This window comes from Lissotriton vulgaris, unplaced genomic scaffold, assembly GCF_964263255.1.
Source record: "Lissotriton vulgaris unplaced genomic scaffold, aLisVul1.2 SCAFFOLD_184, whole genome shotgun sequence".
Classification (NCBI taxonomy): Eukaryota; Metazoa; Chordata; class Amphibia; order Caudata; family Salamandridae; genus Lissotriton; species Lissotriton vulgaris.
The window spans coordinates 2,675,927-2,694,352 of record NW_028248598.1 but is presented as its reverse complement, the minus strand read 5'-3'; the positions used below and the strand labels follow the sequence as shown (position 1 = coordinate 2,694,352).

At 45.7% G+C, this 18,426-nt stretch overlaps 1 protein-coding gene across 1 annotated transcript in view; it reads left to right on the top strand.

The window, feature by feature from the left end:
- The first annotated feature begins 14,806 nt into the window (after positions 1–14,806).
- The window catches only part of LOC147663990 (interleukin-18-like), a 252,951-nt gene continuing 249,331 nt past the window's right edge, over positions 14,807–18,426 (top strand). Inside the window, exon 1 of the mRNA XM_086950024.1 lies at positions 14,807–14,899. The gene's annotated coding sequence lies outside the window, so the exon portion shown is untranslated. The remainder of the gene's footprint in view (positions 14,900–18,426) is intronic.

The window sequence follows — 18,426 nt, the reverse complement described above, 5'->3', positions numbered from 1 at the left end:
CTCACTACTCTGCACTCACTACTCACTACTCTGCAATCAGTACTCACTACTCTACACTCACTACTCTGCACTCACTACTCTGCACTCACTACTCTGCACTCTGCACTCACTACTCTGCACTCACTACTCACTACTCTACACTCACTACTCTGCACTCACTACTCACTACTCTACACTCACTACTCTGCACTCACTACTCACTACTCACTACTCTGCACTCACTACTCACTACTCTGTACTCCCTACTCACTACTCACTACTCTGCACTTACTACTCACTACTCTGCACTCACTACTCACCACTCACTACTCTGCACTCACTACTCTGCACTCACTACTCTGCACTCATTACTCACTACTCTGCACTCACTACTCACTACTCTGCACTCACTACTCTGCACTCACTACTCACTACTCTGCAATCAGTACTCACTACTCTGCACTCACTACTCTGCACTCACTACTCTGCACTCACGACTCTGCACTCACTACTCACTACTCACTACTCTGCACTCACTACTCACTACTCTGCACTCACTACTCACCACTCACTACTCACTACTCACTACTCAGCACTCACTACTCACTACTCACTACTCACTACTCTGCACTCACTACTCACTATTCACTACTCACTACTCTGCACTCACTACTCACTACTCTGCACTCACTACTCAATACTCTGCACTCACTACTCACCACTCACTACTCACTACTCACTACTCACTACTCTGCACTCACTACTCTGCACTCACTACTCACCACTCACTACTCACTACTCTGCACTCACTACTCACCACTCACCACTCACTACTCACTACTCTGCACTCACTACTCACTACTCTGCACTTACTACTCACCACTCACTACTCACTACTCTGCACTCACTACTCACCACTCACCACTCACCACTCACTACTCACTACTCTGCACTCACTACTCACTACTCTGCACTCACTACTCTGCACTCACTACTCTACACTCACTACTCTGCACTCACTACTCTGCACTCACTACTCTGCACTCGCTACTCACTACTCTGCACTCACGACTCTGCACTCACTACTCACTACTCAGCACTCACTACTCACTACTCAGCACTCTGCACTCACTACTCTGCACTCACTACTCACTACTCACTACTCACTACTCTGCACTAACTACTCACTACTCTGCACTCACTACTCACTACTCAGCACTCACTACTCACTACTCACTACTCACTACTCTGCACTCACTTCTCACTACTCTGCACTCACTACTCTGCACTCACTACTCTGCACTCACAACTAACTACTCTGCACTCACTACTCACTACTCTACACTCACTACTCTGCACTCACTACTCACTACTCTACACTCACTACTCACTACTCTGCACTCACTACTCTGCACTCACTACTCACTACTCTGCACTCACTACTCACTACTCTGCACTCACTACTCTGCACTCACTACTCACTACTCTGCAATCAGTACTCACTACTCTACACTCACTACTCTGCACTCACTACTCTGCACTCACTACTCTGCACTCTGCACTCACTACTCTGCACTCACTCCTCTGCACTCACTACTCACTACTCTACACTCACTACTCTGCACTCACTACTCAATACTCTACACTCACTACTCTGCACTCACTACTCACTACTCTGCACTCACTACTCACTACTCTGCACTCCCTACTCACTACTCTGCGCTCACTACTCACTACTCTGCACTTACTACTCACTACTCACTACTCTGCACTCACTACTCTGCACTCACTACTCACTACTCTGCACTCACTACTCACTACTCTGCACTCACTACTCACTACTCTGCACTCACTACTCACCACTCACTACTCACTACTCTGCACTCACTACTCACTACTCACTACTCTGCACTCACTACTCTGCACTCACTACTCACTACTCTGCACTCACTACTCTGCACTCACTACTCACTACTCACTACTCTGCACTCACTACTCTGCACTCACTACTCTGCACTCACTACTCTGCACTCACTACTCACTACTCTGCACTCACTACTCACTACTCTGCACTCACTACTCTGCACTCACTACTCACTACTCTGCAATCAGTACTCACTACTCTGCACTCACTACTCTGCACTCACTACTCTGCACTCACAACTCTGCACTCACTACTCACTACTCACTACTCTGCACTCACTACTCACTACTCTGCACTCACTACTCACCACTCACTACTCACTACTCAGCACTCACTACTCACTACTCACCACTCACTACTCACTACTCTGCACTCACTACTCACTATTCACTACTCACTACTCTGCACTCACTACTCACTACTCTGCACTCACTACTCACTACTCACTACTCTGCACTCACTACTCAATACTCTGCACTCACTACTCACCACTCACTACTCACTACTCTGCACTCACTACTCTGCACTCACTACTCACCACTCACTACTCACTACTCTGCACTCACTACTCACCACTCACCACTCACCACTCACTACTCACTACTCTGCACTCACTACTCACTACTCTGCACTCACTACTCACCACTCACTACTCACTACTCTGCACTCACTACTCACCACTCACCACTCACCACTCACTACTCACTACTCTGCACTCACTACTCACTACTCACTACTCTGCACTCACTACTCTGCACTCACTACTCACTACTCTGCACTCACTACTCACTACTCTGCACTCACTACTCACTACTCTGCACTCCCTACTCACTATTCACTACTCTGCACTCACTACTCATTACTCTGCACTCACTACTCACTACTCTGCACTCACTACTCACTACTCTACACTCACTACTCACTACTCTGCACTCACTACTCACTACTCACTACTCTGCACTCACTACTCACTACTCACTACTCTGCACTCACTACTCACTACTCTGAACTCACTACTCACTACTCACTAATCTGCACTCACTACTCTGCACTCACTACTCTGCACTCACTACTCTGCACTCACTACTCTGCACTCACTACTCACTACTCTGCACTCACTACTCACTACTCACTACTCTGCACTCACTACTCTGCACTCACTACTCACTACTCTGCACTCACTACTCACTACTCTGCACTCACTACTCACTACTCACTACTCTGCACTCACTACTCACTACTCTGAACTCACTACTCACTACTCACTAATCTGCACTCACTACTCTGCACTCACTACTCTGCACTCACTACTCTGCACTCACTACTCTGCACTCACTACTCACTACTCTGCACTCACTACTCACTACTCACTACTCTGCACTCACTACTCTGCACTCACTACTCACTACTCTGCACTCACTACTCACTACTCTACACTCACTACTCACCACTCACTACTCACTACTCACTACTCTGCACTCACTACTCACTACTCTGCACTCACTACTCACTACTCTGCACTCACTACTCACTACTCACTACTCTGCACTCACTACTCTGCACTCACTACTCTGCACTCACTACTCACTACTCACTACTCTGCACTCACTACTCTGCACTCACTACTCTGCACTCACTACTCTACACTCACTACTCTGCACTCACTACTCTGCACTCACTACTCTGCACTCGCTACTCACTACTCTGCACTCACGACTCTGCACTCACTACTCACTACTCAGCACTCACTACTCACTACTCAGCACTCTGCACTCACTACTCTGCACTCACTACTCACTACTCACTAGTCACTACTCTGAACTAACTACTCACTACTCTGCACTCACTACTCACTACTCAGCACTTACTACTTACTACTCACTACTCACTACTCTGCACTCACTTCTCACTACTCTGCACTCACTACTCTGCACTCACTACTCTGCACTCACTACTAACTACTCTGCACTCACTACTCACTACTCTACACTCACTACTCTGCACTCACTACTCACTACTCTACACTCACTACTCACTACTCTGCACTCACTACTCTGCACTCACTACTCACTACTCTGCACTCACTACTCACTACTCTGCACTCACTACTCTGCACTCACTACTCTGCAATCAGTACTCACTACTCTACACTCACTACTCTGCACTCACTACTCTGCACTCACTACTCTGCACTCTGCACTCACTACTCTGCACTCACTCCTCCGCACTCACTACTCACTACTCACTACTCTGCACTCACTACTCACTACTCTGCACTCACTACTCTGCGCTCACTACTCACTACTCTGCACTTACTACTCACTACTCACTACTCTGCACTCACTACTCTGCACTCACTACTCACTACTCTGCACTCACTACTCACTACTCTGCACTCACTACTCTGCACTCACTACTCACCACTCACTACTCACTACTCTGCACTCACTACTCACTACTCACTACTCTGCACTCACTACTCTGCACTCACTACTCACCACTCTGCACTCACTATTCTGCACTCACTACTCACTACTCACTACTCTGCACTCACTACTCTGCACTCACTACTCTGCACTCACTACTCTGCACTCACTACTCACTACTCTGCACTCACTACTCACTACTCTGCACTCACTACTCTGCACTCACTACTCACTACTCTGCAATCAGTACTCACTACTCTGCACTCACTACTCTGCACTCACTACTCTGCACTCACGACTCTGCACTCACTACTCACTACTCACTACTCTGCACTCACTACTCACTACTCTGCACTCACTACTCAGCACTCACTACTCACTACTCAGCACTCACTACTCACTACTCACCACTCACTACTCACTACTCTGCACTCACTACTCACTATTCACTACTCACTACTCTGCACTCACTACTCACTACTCTGCACTCACTACTCACTACTCACTACTCTGCACTCACGACTCAATACTCTGCACTCACTACTCACCACTCACTACTCACTACTCACTACTCTGCACTCACTACTCTGCACTCACTACTCACCACTCACTACTCACTACTCTGCACTCACTACTCACCACTCACCACTCACTACTCACTACTCTGCACTCACTACTCACTACTCTGCACTCACTACTCACCACTCACTACTCACTACTCTGCACTCACTACTCACCACTCACCACTCACCACTCACTACTCACTACTCTGCACTCACTACTCACTACTCACTACTCTGCACTCACTACTCACTACTCTGCACTCACTACTCACTACTCTGCACTCCCTACTCACTATTCACTACTCTGCACTCACTACTCACTACTCTGCACTCACTACTCACTACTCTGCACTCACTACTCACTACTCTACACTCACTACTCACTACTCTGCACTCACTACTCACTACTCACTACTCTGCACTCACTACTCACTACTCTGCACTCACTACTCACTACTCACTAATCTGCACTCACTACTCTGCACTCACTACTCTGCACTCACTACTCTGCACTCACTACTCTGCACTCACTACTCACTACTCTGCACTCACTACTCACTACTCACTACTCTGCACTCACTACTCTGCACTCACTACTCACTACTCTGCACTCACTACTCACTACTCTACAATCACTACTCACTACTCACTACTCACTACTCACTACTCTGCACTCACTACTCACTACTCTGCACTCACTACTCACTACTCTGCACTCACTACTCACTACTCACTACTCTGCACTCACTACTCTGCACTCACTACTCTGCACTCACTACTCACTACTCTGCACTCACTACTCTGCACTCACTACTCACTACTCTGCACTCTCTACTCACTACTCACTACTCTGCACTCACTACTCTGCACTCACTACTCACTACTCACTACTCTGCACTCACTACTCTGCACTCACTACTCACCACTCACTACTCACTACTCTGCACTCACTACTCACCACTCACCACTCACTACTCACTACTCTGCACTCACTACTCACTACTCTGCACTCACTACTCACCACTCACTACTCACTACTCTGCACTCACTACTCACCACTCACCACTCACCACTCACTACTCACTACTCTGCACTCACTACTCACTACTCACTACTCTGCACTCACTACTCACTACTCTGCACTCACTACTCACTACTCTGCACTCACTACTCACTACTCTGCACTCCCTACTCACTATTCACTACTCTGCACTCACTACTCTGCACTCACTACTCACTACTCTGCACTCACTACTCACTACTCTACACTCACTACTTACTACTCTGCACTCACTACTCACTACTCTGAACTCACTACTCACTACTCTGCACTCACTACTCACTACTCACTAATCTGCACTCACTACTCTGCACTCACTACTCTGCACTCACTACTCTGCACTCACTACTCTGCACTCACTACTCACTACTCTGCACTCACTACTCACTACTCACTACTCTGCACTCACTACTCTGCACTCACTACTCTGCACTCACTACTCACTACTCTGCACTCACTATTCACTACTCTACACTCACTACTCACTACTCACCACTCACTACTCACTACTCACTACTCTGCACTCACTACTCACTACTCTGCACTCACTACTCACTACTCACTACTCTGCACTCACTACTCTGCACTCACTACTCTGCACTCACTACTCACTACTCTGCACTCACTACTCACTACTCACTACTCTGCACTCACTACTCTGCACTCACTACTCTGCACTCACTACTCACTACTCTGCACTCTCTACTCACTACTCACTACTCTGCACTCACTACTCTGCACTCACTACTCACTACTCTGCACTCACTACTCACCACTCACTACTCACTACTCTGCAATCACTACTCACTACTCACTACTTTGCACTCACTACTCACTACTCACTACTCTGCACTCACTACTCACTACTCTGCACTCACTACTCTGCACTCACTACTCTGCACTCACTACTCACTACTCTGCACTCACTACTCACTACTTTGCACTCACTACTCACTACTCTGCACTCACTACTCACCACTCACTACTCACTACTCACTACTCACTAGTCTGCACTCACTAGTCTGCACTCACTACTCTGCACTCACTACTCTGCACTCACTACTCTGCACTCGCTACTCTGCACTCTGCACTCACTACTCACTACTCTGCACTCACTACTCTGCACTCACTACTCACTACTCACTACTCTGCACTCACTACTCTGCACTCACTACTCACTACTCTGCACTCACTACTCACTACTCTGCACTCACTACTCACTACTCTGCACTCACTACTCACTACTCACCACTCACTACTCACTACTCTGCACTCACTACTCTGCACTCACTACTCTGCACTCACTACTCTGCACTCACTACTCACTACTCTGCACTCACTACTCACTACTCTGCACTCACTACTCTGCACTCACTACTCTGCACTCACTACTCTGCACTCTGCACTCACTACTCTGCACTCTGCACTCACTACTCACTACTCTGCACTCATTACTCACTACTCTGCACTCACTACTCACTACTCACTACTCACCACTCACTACTCACTACTAACTACTCACTACTCTGCACTCACTACTCTGCACTCTGCACTCACTACTCTGCAATCACTACTCTGCACTCACTACTCTGCACTCACTACTCACTACTCACTACTCTGCACTCACTACTCCGCACTCCGCACTCACTACTCTGCATTCTGCACTCACTACTCTGCACTCTGCACTCACTACTCTGCACTCACTACTCTGCACTCACTACTCTGCACTCACTACTCTGCACTCTGCACTCACACTATGCACACTCACTCTGCACTCACTACTTCACACTCTGCGCATTCTGCACTCGCACTCACCTACTGCCTCACAGAGGGATGAAGTGAGCGCTGTTCTACTGGGCAGACCTGGGGTCGGGTGTGAGATTCTATAGCAAAGTGTTCAGAAATGAGGAAACACACGATTTAAAGCGTAGTTAATAAAATGGGGAATCAAATGCAGAGGAGCAGGCAAAATGGCAGTATTATTCACCTGTGCCCGACCTGGTGGGAGAAGAGAGTAAATGTCCTCCTGGGCGATCAGTTGCAGACTTGGTTGGAATGCCCCCGGCCCTCCTGAATGCTCGCTTCCAGGCATAGCAGCTTTCATCCAGACTCTCACAACATGACCGCGCGGGAGATTCTGTCACAAGTGTAGACCAAACCTTCTGCCGCAGCAGGAGCACAGCAGTGGCCTTTTATTTCGGTTTTAAATGTCTGAGGTTCTCACAGCAGCATTCCTGTAACTCCCGAACCGAAAACCTCCTCCCTCCCAAACATCAAAGAGCATAATCACAAGCTAAGGATCAACGGGCGCGAAACAGCGTGGTGGGCGCGCACGAGACGCAGCGTGGGCGTGCACATCAGCTGAAGATCGCCGGAGAAGACACCGAGTCTGCCTGCTGCCATGAGTGACCCGCTGCGAGGGAAAGAGCCCGGTTAGTGGGGGTAGAGGGGGGGGCGGCAGAGAGGGAGTGGGCAGAGAGGGAGGGACTGTGTGTGTGTGTGTGTGTGTGTTTGTGTGTGCGTGCGTGCGTGAGTGTGTGCTTCCGTGAGTGTGAATGTGGAGCAAGAGATGTGCACGACTCCAGGAGGCTCGGCGTGCGCGTTCACGATGGGCAATCGGCGCTCGTCCCCCAGTCTACTTCCCTTCAGATCCATCTTGGCAGCAATAGGTCTCGAAGCCGAGACCTAAAAATTAGCCATTTGGTTAAAAAACAAAAACCAGCTGTATCTCGCCCAAATACTAGTCTGCAGGCAGCTACACCACAACCTTTACCAAGTTTAACGGCAATTGATAAGATGTTGCAAAAAACTATCGGTGTTGTAGCAATTGCAATTGAAAACACAGAAAGAAGATTATCAATTACTCCCACGGTATGTCTCCCCCACCAAGGAGGGGATTATTCAACTATTGAAATCAATGCCCCTGAATCAAGCTCCTACCTAACATCTTCTTTCGCGGAGCTGCCCTGTGCCCAGGCTCCTATAGAGACCCCCATAGATATTGAGGTTAACTCCCCTGCTTTGAATTCCCCCCTCCCTTGGAAATCCCTGCTGTAAACAAACCGTGCTCCAGAAACAAAAAAGAAAGATTACCAAAAAAAATGGGTAAAAAGAATTTAGCAAATCATAACCTTGTAACACCAACCCTTAATACCCCGCAACTGACTCTAGGAGTACCGTGTTGGGTAACTAATTTGTGGCTGATTTACAGGCCTGTTTGGAGCAGACCATTGCCACCCATATTAAGCCCTTGGTATCTTAGCTAGATAGATTAGTTTCAACTCTTAACAATATGGGTGTAGGGGCAGCTAAGCCCCAGAATTCCCAGGGGAACCTTGCTCCTCCTGAGCTTGGTGGTCCACCCAAAAATATACCTAGTGATAGGGCAGTGTCACCAAAAAACTGTCCCATGCGGAATAAAAATGCAAGAGTTCCACCAACTATCACTGAGCCTGCACATGCTCCGACTCCCCCCCCCCGCTAATAACGCACATGGCCTAACCTATCAGGTAGCTGGAAACTCTATTCCTAACATTGATAAAACTAGATCTAAGCCTAAGGAGGGTATAAATGGGAGTAAAAATAGTGAATTAAGGAACAGAAATGCACCACCTAAAGTCATTCCAGCTGAGTTGCCAATCATAAATTTACCCCCAGAATCCCTACCCTACGTTGCAGCACTCACTGGAGACCCGCCTTTAAGTGAGGGGAAAATAGAAGACCACACTGATCTAAAAAACAAGTGTATTCAATGGCTCAACGTAAATAGGCCATTACCTCCAAACGTTTCTGGGGAAATACTTGCTGTTAGAAGAATAGCATGGATAAGGAGGGGTCCTAAAACAACGGTAGGAGATACTGTAGTAATTAATTTTAGGGACACCTTTGATGTTTAACCACCCCTGAGCACACTGTAAATCTAGTCAGTGATAATCTCAACTGTAATATAGTTGCATATAATTCTTAATAGCCGGCAATCCACAATAATCAAAATTATTTAAAGTCCATTCTCCAAAAGTTGTAGTCACTTTAAATCTTCAAAGGTTTATTCCAATAGGTTCTGAATACAGTTTTCAGTACAGCAGTCTCTGTGTGAGGATGGTACATCAGCCAACACGTGTTTCGTCGTGTCTATATACAACACATAGACTTCCTCAGGGCTCGAAATAATGATTCTCTCCTGGAAATATGACTTCCTCTTCTTGTTACCAGGTATAAAATTATCAAAACATGAATCCAGTCTTCCTCACAAATATTTCAATCACTTCTAGGTATTTCCTTGTTGTGATAGTTCCACAAAGTGAGAATAATATTCAATCTACTTGCTGCTAAATACCTGTAATTACAAACTGACCATTCTTAATATAGTTTGAGGACAAGTGCACGTCTGTATTTAATTCCCCTGACGTCCTCAATCAACTCATCTCTTCACAGTAATTGTAACGTGTCCAAATGTAATCGCAATGGGTCCAGAGAACTTTATCACCAAAAGATCGGCCGTCGAGCAGCAAGGATATTTGCTGCTGATATCGAGGAGGTGAGTGCATGGGTGGAGGACACAACTTTGATACCGTCATTAGCGATCTTTTAGTGATAAAGTTCTCTGGACCCATAGCGATTACATTTGGACACATTACAATTACTGTGAAGAGACGAGTTGATTTAGGACGTCAGGGGAATTAAATACAGACGTGCCCTATTTCCTGGACTCTCCCAGTAGGCTTGCAAAAATATACCAGATCGCTGTTCCTCGGATCATCAAGATCGGTGATTCGGCCTTAAACCAGCAAGCCGTTGAAATACATAGGCAGTTAGCTGTGGCACTTGGGGATGTGTTTTACCCAGTGAGTTAAATAAACAGCGTGGGGCTAGGACGCACCCCTGGGTTGATGATACCTGTAAGAAGGCAAAAAGGGATCTCCTCATAGCAGTTAAATCTAAAGACCGCGTAAAAATTAGGTAATCTAGACTGCTGTATAAAAAGGTAATCATTAGGGGTAAGAGAGAGTCGGAGGAAACGAGGTGGGAAGAGCTGAGATTTGCGCTTCTCTCAAAGGATGCCAAGTCGTTTAGGACCATAGTTAACTCAGGTGTAAAAGGAGGAGGTGAGGCCATTTCCCTGAATATTGCTCCCTCAGTGTGGGAGACACACTTCGGAGCACTCTATACAAGTCCTGAGTGTGACGATCATGTGACCCTAGGCCTGGATCAGATGTTAGTTGGGGCCACGGCCCTCTCGTCACTCCCGGCCCTAGACCTCTCACATGAGTCTCGATCACTGGGGTCGTGGGCGCGGGATCACGGCTGGAGCACCTGGATATTCGGGAGGCGACCCCCACCGAAATCAGAGAGGGTATTTCCCTTAAGAAAGTGGAATCTGCCATTGAAAGACTGCTCCCGAACAAAGCCCCAGGCCGTGATAGACTGCCAGGTGGCATGTTTTGCTCCCAGCCTAAAATCTGGGCACCTTACCTTGTAATCCTGTTCAACGTGGTCCTTAGGGGGTCTAACCTACCGGACACTTGGTTGGGAGCTGAGATCGTCCCCATCTATAAGAAGGACTGCCCGTTAACCCCATCCAATTATAGGCCCATTAGCCTTATAGATACAACTCAAAAACTAATGGGTAGGATCATATTGGACAGGATACAAGGATGGATGGAGGAACATGAAATACTGACTACTCTCCAGGCCGGATTTAGATCTGGCATCTCGATCCTGGACCACATTTATAGGCTCCAGGTCCTATTCTGGAAAACTGCAAGAGTAGAAGGTGGCAGCCTCCACCTTGTTTTTGTGGACCTGCGGGCCGCATTCGATCTTGTTTCCAGGGAAAGATTGCGGAAGGTGTTGGAAGAATTGGGCCTCCCGTCCTATCTACTTGACGTCTTGATTAGGTTCCATTCAGGGAACTACGCCCAGGTTAGGTGTGGAAGGTATGGGGACCTTTCGGCCCGTTTCCCTGTATCTAGGGGCGTTCGTCAGGGGTGCGTCCTGGCTCCAACATTATTCAGCCTTTACATCAACGGCCTGGTGGATACCTTAAATGGTGTCAAGGATAATGACGCTCCCAGGTTAGCTACTGGTCGGGAGCCGCTCTGATGTTCACGGATGACACTCTGCTGCTATCCCGAACGTCAACGGGCATCCAGCGGGTCTTGGACGGGTTTGTCATTTTCTGTGCCTCACGGGGATTGGAGGTAAACCTGGAGAAAACGAAGTTTATGATCTTCAATCCCCCGAGGCATACCCGCCCTTCCCCTGTTCTGAACAGCATCCCCCTTGAACGGGTGAAAACCTTTGTCTACCTTGGTGTTACGTTGACAGAGGACTTTGATTGGGGCTGCCAAATATCTAAATCTGCCCTGAGACTCTCACAGACTATAGGGGGTATTGGTAAATTACACAAAACATCGGATTTTAAACCTGTTGCTCCTGTCCTTGAGATCTATAGACTCCAGGCCAGGTCAGCAGCCGTATATGGTGCAGAACTCTGGGGACACAAGAATACACTGAGCCTCTTAAAGGTTGAACAGTCCTTTATGAGAAATTTGGTGGGCCTACCTCAAAGTACACCACTCACACCCCTGTGACTAGATTTGGGCCTGGAGTTTATTAAGGAACTGGCAGCCGCACGACCCCTGCTCTACTGGAGAAGGCTCTGGTCTGTACCTGAGCTTTCAGCATATAGAGCGGAATTTCTTGAGGTTTGGGGACAAATAAAGAACAAAAACATTCCTTGGTTATCCCACATCAAGACTCTTTCCTATTATGTAGGTTTGCCCCAGCTATGGGAGACCCTCGAGCTGAGCTGTCCGAGGATACCTAGGTCAGAGTTGCTGGCCTATGTGAGGTACCAAAACACCCATGCATTACAGTGCTCGACAACTCTGGGCAGGCTCTCTGCTGCGTTTCTGTTAGTAAAAATTGATTCCAAGAGGGAGGAATTCCTAGATGTAGTGCAACCTCCCCTTGCAAGGAAATTATACACCCAACTGAGACACGGCTGCCTGCCCATTAGAGCGTTTACTTCTAAATGGGCCAACATTGATGAGGGAAGCTGCCCAGCCTGCAACTGTACCCAAGAAGATGTTGTGCATGTTATGTTTTTTTGCCCTGTGTACAGTAAAATACGAAAATGTTGGCTGATTCCCCTATGTAGAAACTTGGGACTTAGGCAATGTGTTCAGGCGTGTAGGGTTTTAACATATGATACCTCCCCCCTCGTTGCCTTTGCTGTCTCCCGTTTCCTACATGGGATGAGGCGCAGAAGGAAAGGTTTTCTTTAAGGTTCAATAGGAAATAACTTGTACTAACTGTCTTCTTTGTTCCTTTTTTTCCCTCTTTTTTTTTCTTTCTTTTACCTGAGTCTCTTTTGATAACTTACTGTTTAATAACTTTTTAACCATCTAATCTAACTGTTTATATTTATGGATTTTATTATTGAGCTCTGTATGTATTTTATCTGCACTTTTATGGTATATGACCGAAATAAAGTTATCTAAAAGAAAGAAAGATTATGTCGGCCGCCACTGCACAGTCCCTGCCCCCCTAAGCTCATATGTTGCTTATCCAGTCACTCTCAACTCTCTTTTTTTTAAACAAAATTGGACACTGTATGCTCTCGCAGCTTAGTGGCGTTTACCCCCCCCCCCCCCCCCCCCTATCTGACCTCTTCCAGCACCCCATGATATATGAGCAGCACCTTCTTATATGATAAGGACATTGACATATGAAAGAAGCATCTTGGCTTATTTCTGTTTCAGAATCTATTGTCAGAATCGCTCTACTTATGCATTTGCACTATAGGAATATTAATGTTACTGGCATTTTGCTTCCCATCCTGTACATGTAGATTAGCTTATAACGCCATAGGAATAAATAATGTAGCTCACATCCTATGGCAGGAATGTAATAGAAACCAGTGTTTCTATCAGATGCATATATTTTTATTTACAGCACTTCCATGATTTCCTGCTGCAAATAAAGGTTTTGAAAACATTGGAATATTTTAGAGTTTGACCTACAAAAATGCCTGTAATCCATATGGATTTCTCCTTGTTTTGTTATTGTCTTTTCAATGTACTAATTATGCTCGTTTTCCTACATGAAGCATCACTGCTAACCAACCAGGAAATGATCTGTCTTTCTTACAGCTCTCATCTAGCATGGTGGTACTTGGGGCTCACCTGTCTCATTCACCAACCAGCACTGGCACACTACAGTATGGTTTGACTCTTAAGATTGTCCACTAAGGTCACACAATGTGGCGAAGAAAGTGCAGAGATTGTATTCACTCCTCCTGGCTGTGAAGCCTGCAAAGTAGCTACCACGGAATACGTTTCCCCAGTATAGCGCATTTGACAAATTGCACACCATTTGTCTGACATGGGACATTTCGAAATAATGCTTTGTAAACAGATAGATTTTTTTTTTTTACTTAAAGTCTTTGATCCTATGGCAAAAGGAAAGTGCATTTTTGGTAAACAGAGAGCGAGTAACATTGTTCTGGAGTTTTGACAGGAAGGAAATTAAAATCATTTGTATAGGGAACCCTGCCTTTGCATCCTGTAGAGCCAATTACAATATGACAACAGGCCGCTTTTAAAAATCCAGGTTGTCTAACCATTTTCCAAGTTGACACATGCAACCTAAGCGGAAGACTCCAGTTTGGCACTTTGCTGTTGTGTGTGAAAGCATTTTACAGTGGAGTGGGTCTAAGACACACCTCAAAAAAAGTCAGAGTCAAAATTTGGCATATATACAGCATTGCCTGTTTCTACATGCTTTTAACGAGGGAGCTGTTTGTCATATGAAAATAGCTGATGAAGCTTCTGGAAACAATGACGCAATGATTTCTCAGAGTACAAGAATATAAAGAGCGAACTGGCCGACATTCTCTTCTTATCGCCGCCTCGCAGTGAAGATCAAGGAGGCCGTTTCTTTGGTAAGGCATTTTTTATTCCCCGGCGTTTTTGATTGTTTGTAGTATGACCAAGCCGAGTGAGGGCTTCACAAGAAAACCAGGTTACGGAATACTTTGCTTTATCAGGCAAGGGAGATAGGATAATTATGTACTTTAGAAATCAAATAGAAAATCAATAGTTTCCGATGATCATTCATCAAGATTCTATATTCATCCCAGCTCCTGTCTCCAATTATACAAATCGCTGTATAATTCTTCCCTAATTTAGGTAATCTGACTAATCAATTATTTTGTTTATACACTTTTTCTCCTTTTTTGGGCTTGTAGTTCTTCTAGCAATGTTGGCCTCTATGCTGTACAATTTCTCAGTTACTGCATCCACAAACATATATGTTTTAATGAGGAGTTTGCAATACCAACCTTGATTTGGGTTTAAAGGCTGTCCCACCTTCACCCGAAGCGAGCAAGCCCATCACTTCTATGACCTGTCCTTCACTTGCAAATATTTAATTACCCAAAACCTAATTTTCCGACTCTGGCAATTCTGTCATCAGTATTACAACAGAAGCAGATTACTTCCTTTAACATTACCCACAGTCATTGGTGTCCTCCTTTTGTTCTTCTTGTAAACCTTCATCAGCTTCAATTTCCTTATAAACGTATATATTTATATCCTAGTTCGGGCATGACTTAAATTTGACTCCTGACTGTATGATAGAGCCAATGCCAGGTTTGGATGTCTGCAGCTGTGAGAGTTTCTTCAGTTACATTAATTACTTTTTTTGTTGATTATTGCTGTTAGACCTGAAATCCTGCGTGTGCTCACTCCTCTAAACATGGTAATATTGGCTTACACTCAATAGGCAGGCAACTTTCTTGTAAGCCCTTAGAAAGTTGCACTACATGTACCCACGGCCAGTAAATTGAAGCTACTAGTGGGCCTACAGCACTCATGGTGCCACCCACTTAAGTAGCAATGTTAAACATACCTCAGACCTGCCAGGGGCAGCCTGTGTGCACTTTTGAATTGCCCTTTCGACCTAGCAAAAGAAACCATTCGCCAGGTCTAAACCTTCCACTTTAATGCATATATCACTCCTTGTCTATGTCCTAAACAGACAGTTTGCAGAGTGTGATGTATTTAATAAGTTGGAAATGTACTTTTAAGTTTTACATGTCCTGGTAGTGAAAAACTCTTAAACTTGTTTTTCATTACCGCAAGGCCTACCTCTTTCATAAGATAACATTTGGTTGCCTTATTACCATTTATTAAGTGAGAACATTTTGTCTTGGAACAGGTGGAAAGGTCATGTTTGGTCTCGTCAGAAGTGTAATTTAAAATACTTTTTAAAGGCAAAGTTGAATTTTAAGTCACAATTCCGAAAATGTTGTTTTTAGAACGTTTGCGTTTTCATGATCAAACAATTTACTTCCTGAAGCTTTTGGCCTAGGTCCCATGACTATTGTAGTTGGCAGTTAACTTTTGTGTATTGCTGCCAGTCAGTGTTAGAAAGGGCATCTGGTTGTTGGCAGGATGAGCCTTCCTGACCATATGGGTGGGGTGGAGCTATCAACTACCACACTTGCAATTCAATAGGGGCTGCCTCCTGCACTCACAAAAAACTTCACACTAGCCTTTTCTAACCACAGACATCTGGTTTTGAAAAGCTGTATTGGTGTTTAGAAAAAACACAATCAAACAGTACCTCAACAGCACGTTTATCAGTGCCCCATATGCATTAATTGAAAACATCGACCATACCATGTAATAAGTGCATGTGCAAATATTGATATGTAATAGGAATTGTTACCATTTCCCAAGGTGCATCACCCTCTATGGTTGATCCGGGGTGGAGAGCAGGTTTGTTGTTAGAGGCCTCCAGATATCTTTAGGTCTCGAAGGACCTGGTAGTTCTTCTGCCGAAAATTTCAGTTGAGACTTACATTATGCCATATCCAGCAGCCATTTCCACTTGGTGGGAATTGCACGTTTGCCACAGTGGAGTGCTACTCTTCTATTTGCTAACAAGAGAGCCAATGACACAAATGTATAACTGGCTGGTTGTAGCCTCTTAACTAGTCCAAGTAGGCACACTCCATGATCCCAGTCCACTTGTGTGTGACCCTGTAATTTGAGCCTAATAGTGTCTAACAGAGTCACATTGGAAGGCTAGGTGTTGAAAGTCTGCTTCTGCTGCCCCACATCGAGCACATTCTGCACCTGCCCACAGATCAAATCAGTATAATTTAGCAGGTGTGTAATAAATTTGGTGCAAATATTTAAAATGTATGATGCGCAAATTGCTGTTAGATGTGAGGGTGTACAGCTGTGCACAGCAAAACCTCCAATCTGCCACCTTCATTGGCCTTTCAAGAACAGCATTCCAGACCCCCAACACCTTCTCATGGATCTGCGGTTTATCTATCTGTGCTGCATTATATAGTTTAGTGATCAGGTGACTATGAGTGTCAATAGTGACTAGTGTCTGCGATGCATTTAATGTTGGTGGTTCCCTTGGAAACTAAGGATAGAGTTTGCGCAGGGCAGCTCTAAGGTCATAGTAAGTAAATGTCAGTAATAGGGTGTGTCTTTGGGTATGTGAAATACCTTCAAGGGTCTAAAATGAGCCATTAGTGTAGGCATCACCCATAGTTTGTAGGACCGTGCGTGCAAGCAATTGCAGCATGGTATCCTCCTTAGATACCAACATTACAGGGTGATAGCGCAGTGGTACCACCGGTGCATATAGGGGGGTTTTCCCTGCTCGATCTCCCAGTACCTGCCAGGCTTTCATCGTAGGACGGACTGTGTTGACTGCTGTGCATTGTAACCCTTCCTTCTTATTTGATAGTAGGGCCTGGAATGGACAGAGAAGGCTTCATAATGTTCCACTGCAGCCTGTGGCACATGCTCCTGCGGTGCTTACTAATGATGTGCGAAGTGGGCCTGTGCACTTAAATAGTATAGGTGGAAGTCAGGTGCATTTAAATCTCTGCATGTGTATGAAAATATGAGTATATCCCAACTGATTCTTGGTTGCTTACCCAGCTCATAAAAATGCATCAGTAATACAATGGGTATGTTGACAAACAGATAGAGAAACTTGGGCAGAACCACCATTTTTATGATTCAAATACTATCCGCCAAGGAAAATGGGAACTTCGTCCACCTGGAGACCTGATCTTCCATAGTTGAGATTGCTATGCTGTGGTAAGATATGATTACCTATTTGGGATCTCTGTGAACCTATATCCCCAAATATTTAACAGGGTCCATGCTCCACATTGGTGGAAACTCGAGAGTTCAAGTTCAAGTTCAGTAATTTGTATAGCGCACTACTCACCCAGAGGGTCTCAAGGCGCTTGAGGGAGGGGGGGTACTTTACTTATCGAATATCCAACTTTTTAGTTGCTTTATGAAGGCGAGGTGGTTCTGTGTAAGGCGGAGGTGGGTGGGGAGAGGGTTCCATGTTTTGGCCGCTAAGTAGGAGAAGGATCTTCCCCCCATGGTGGATCTATGGAAGCGCGGAATTGCGGCGAGGGCTTTA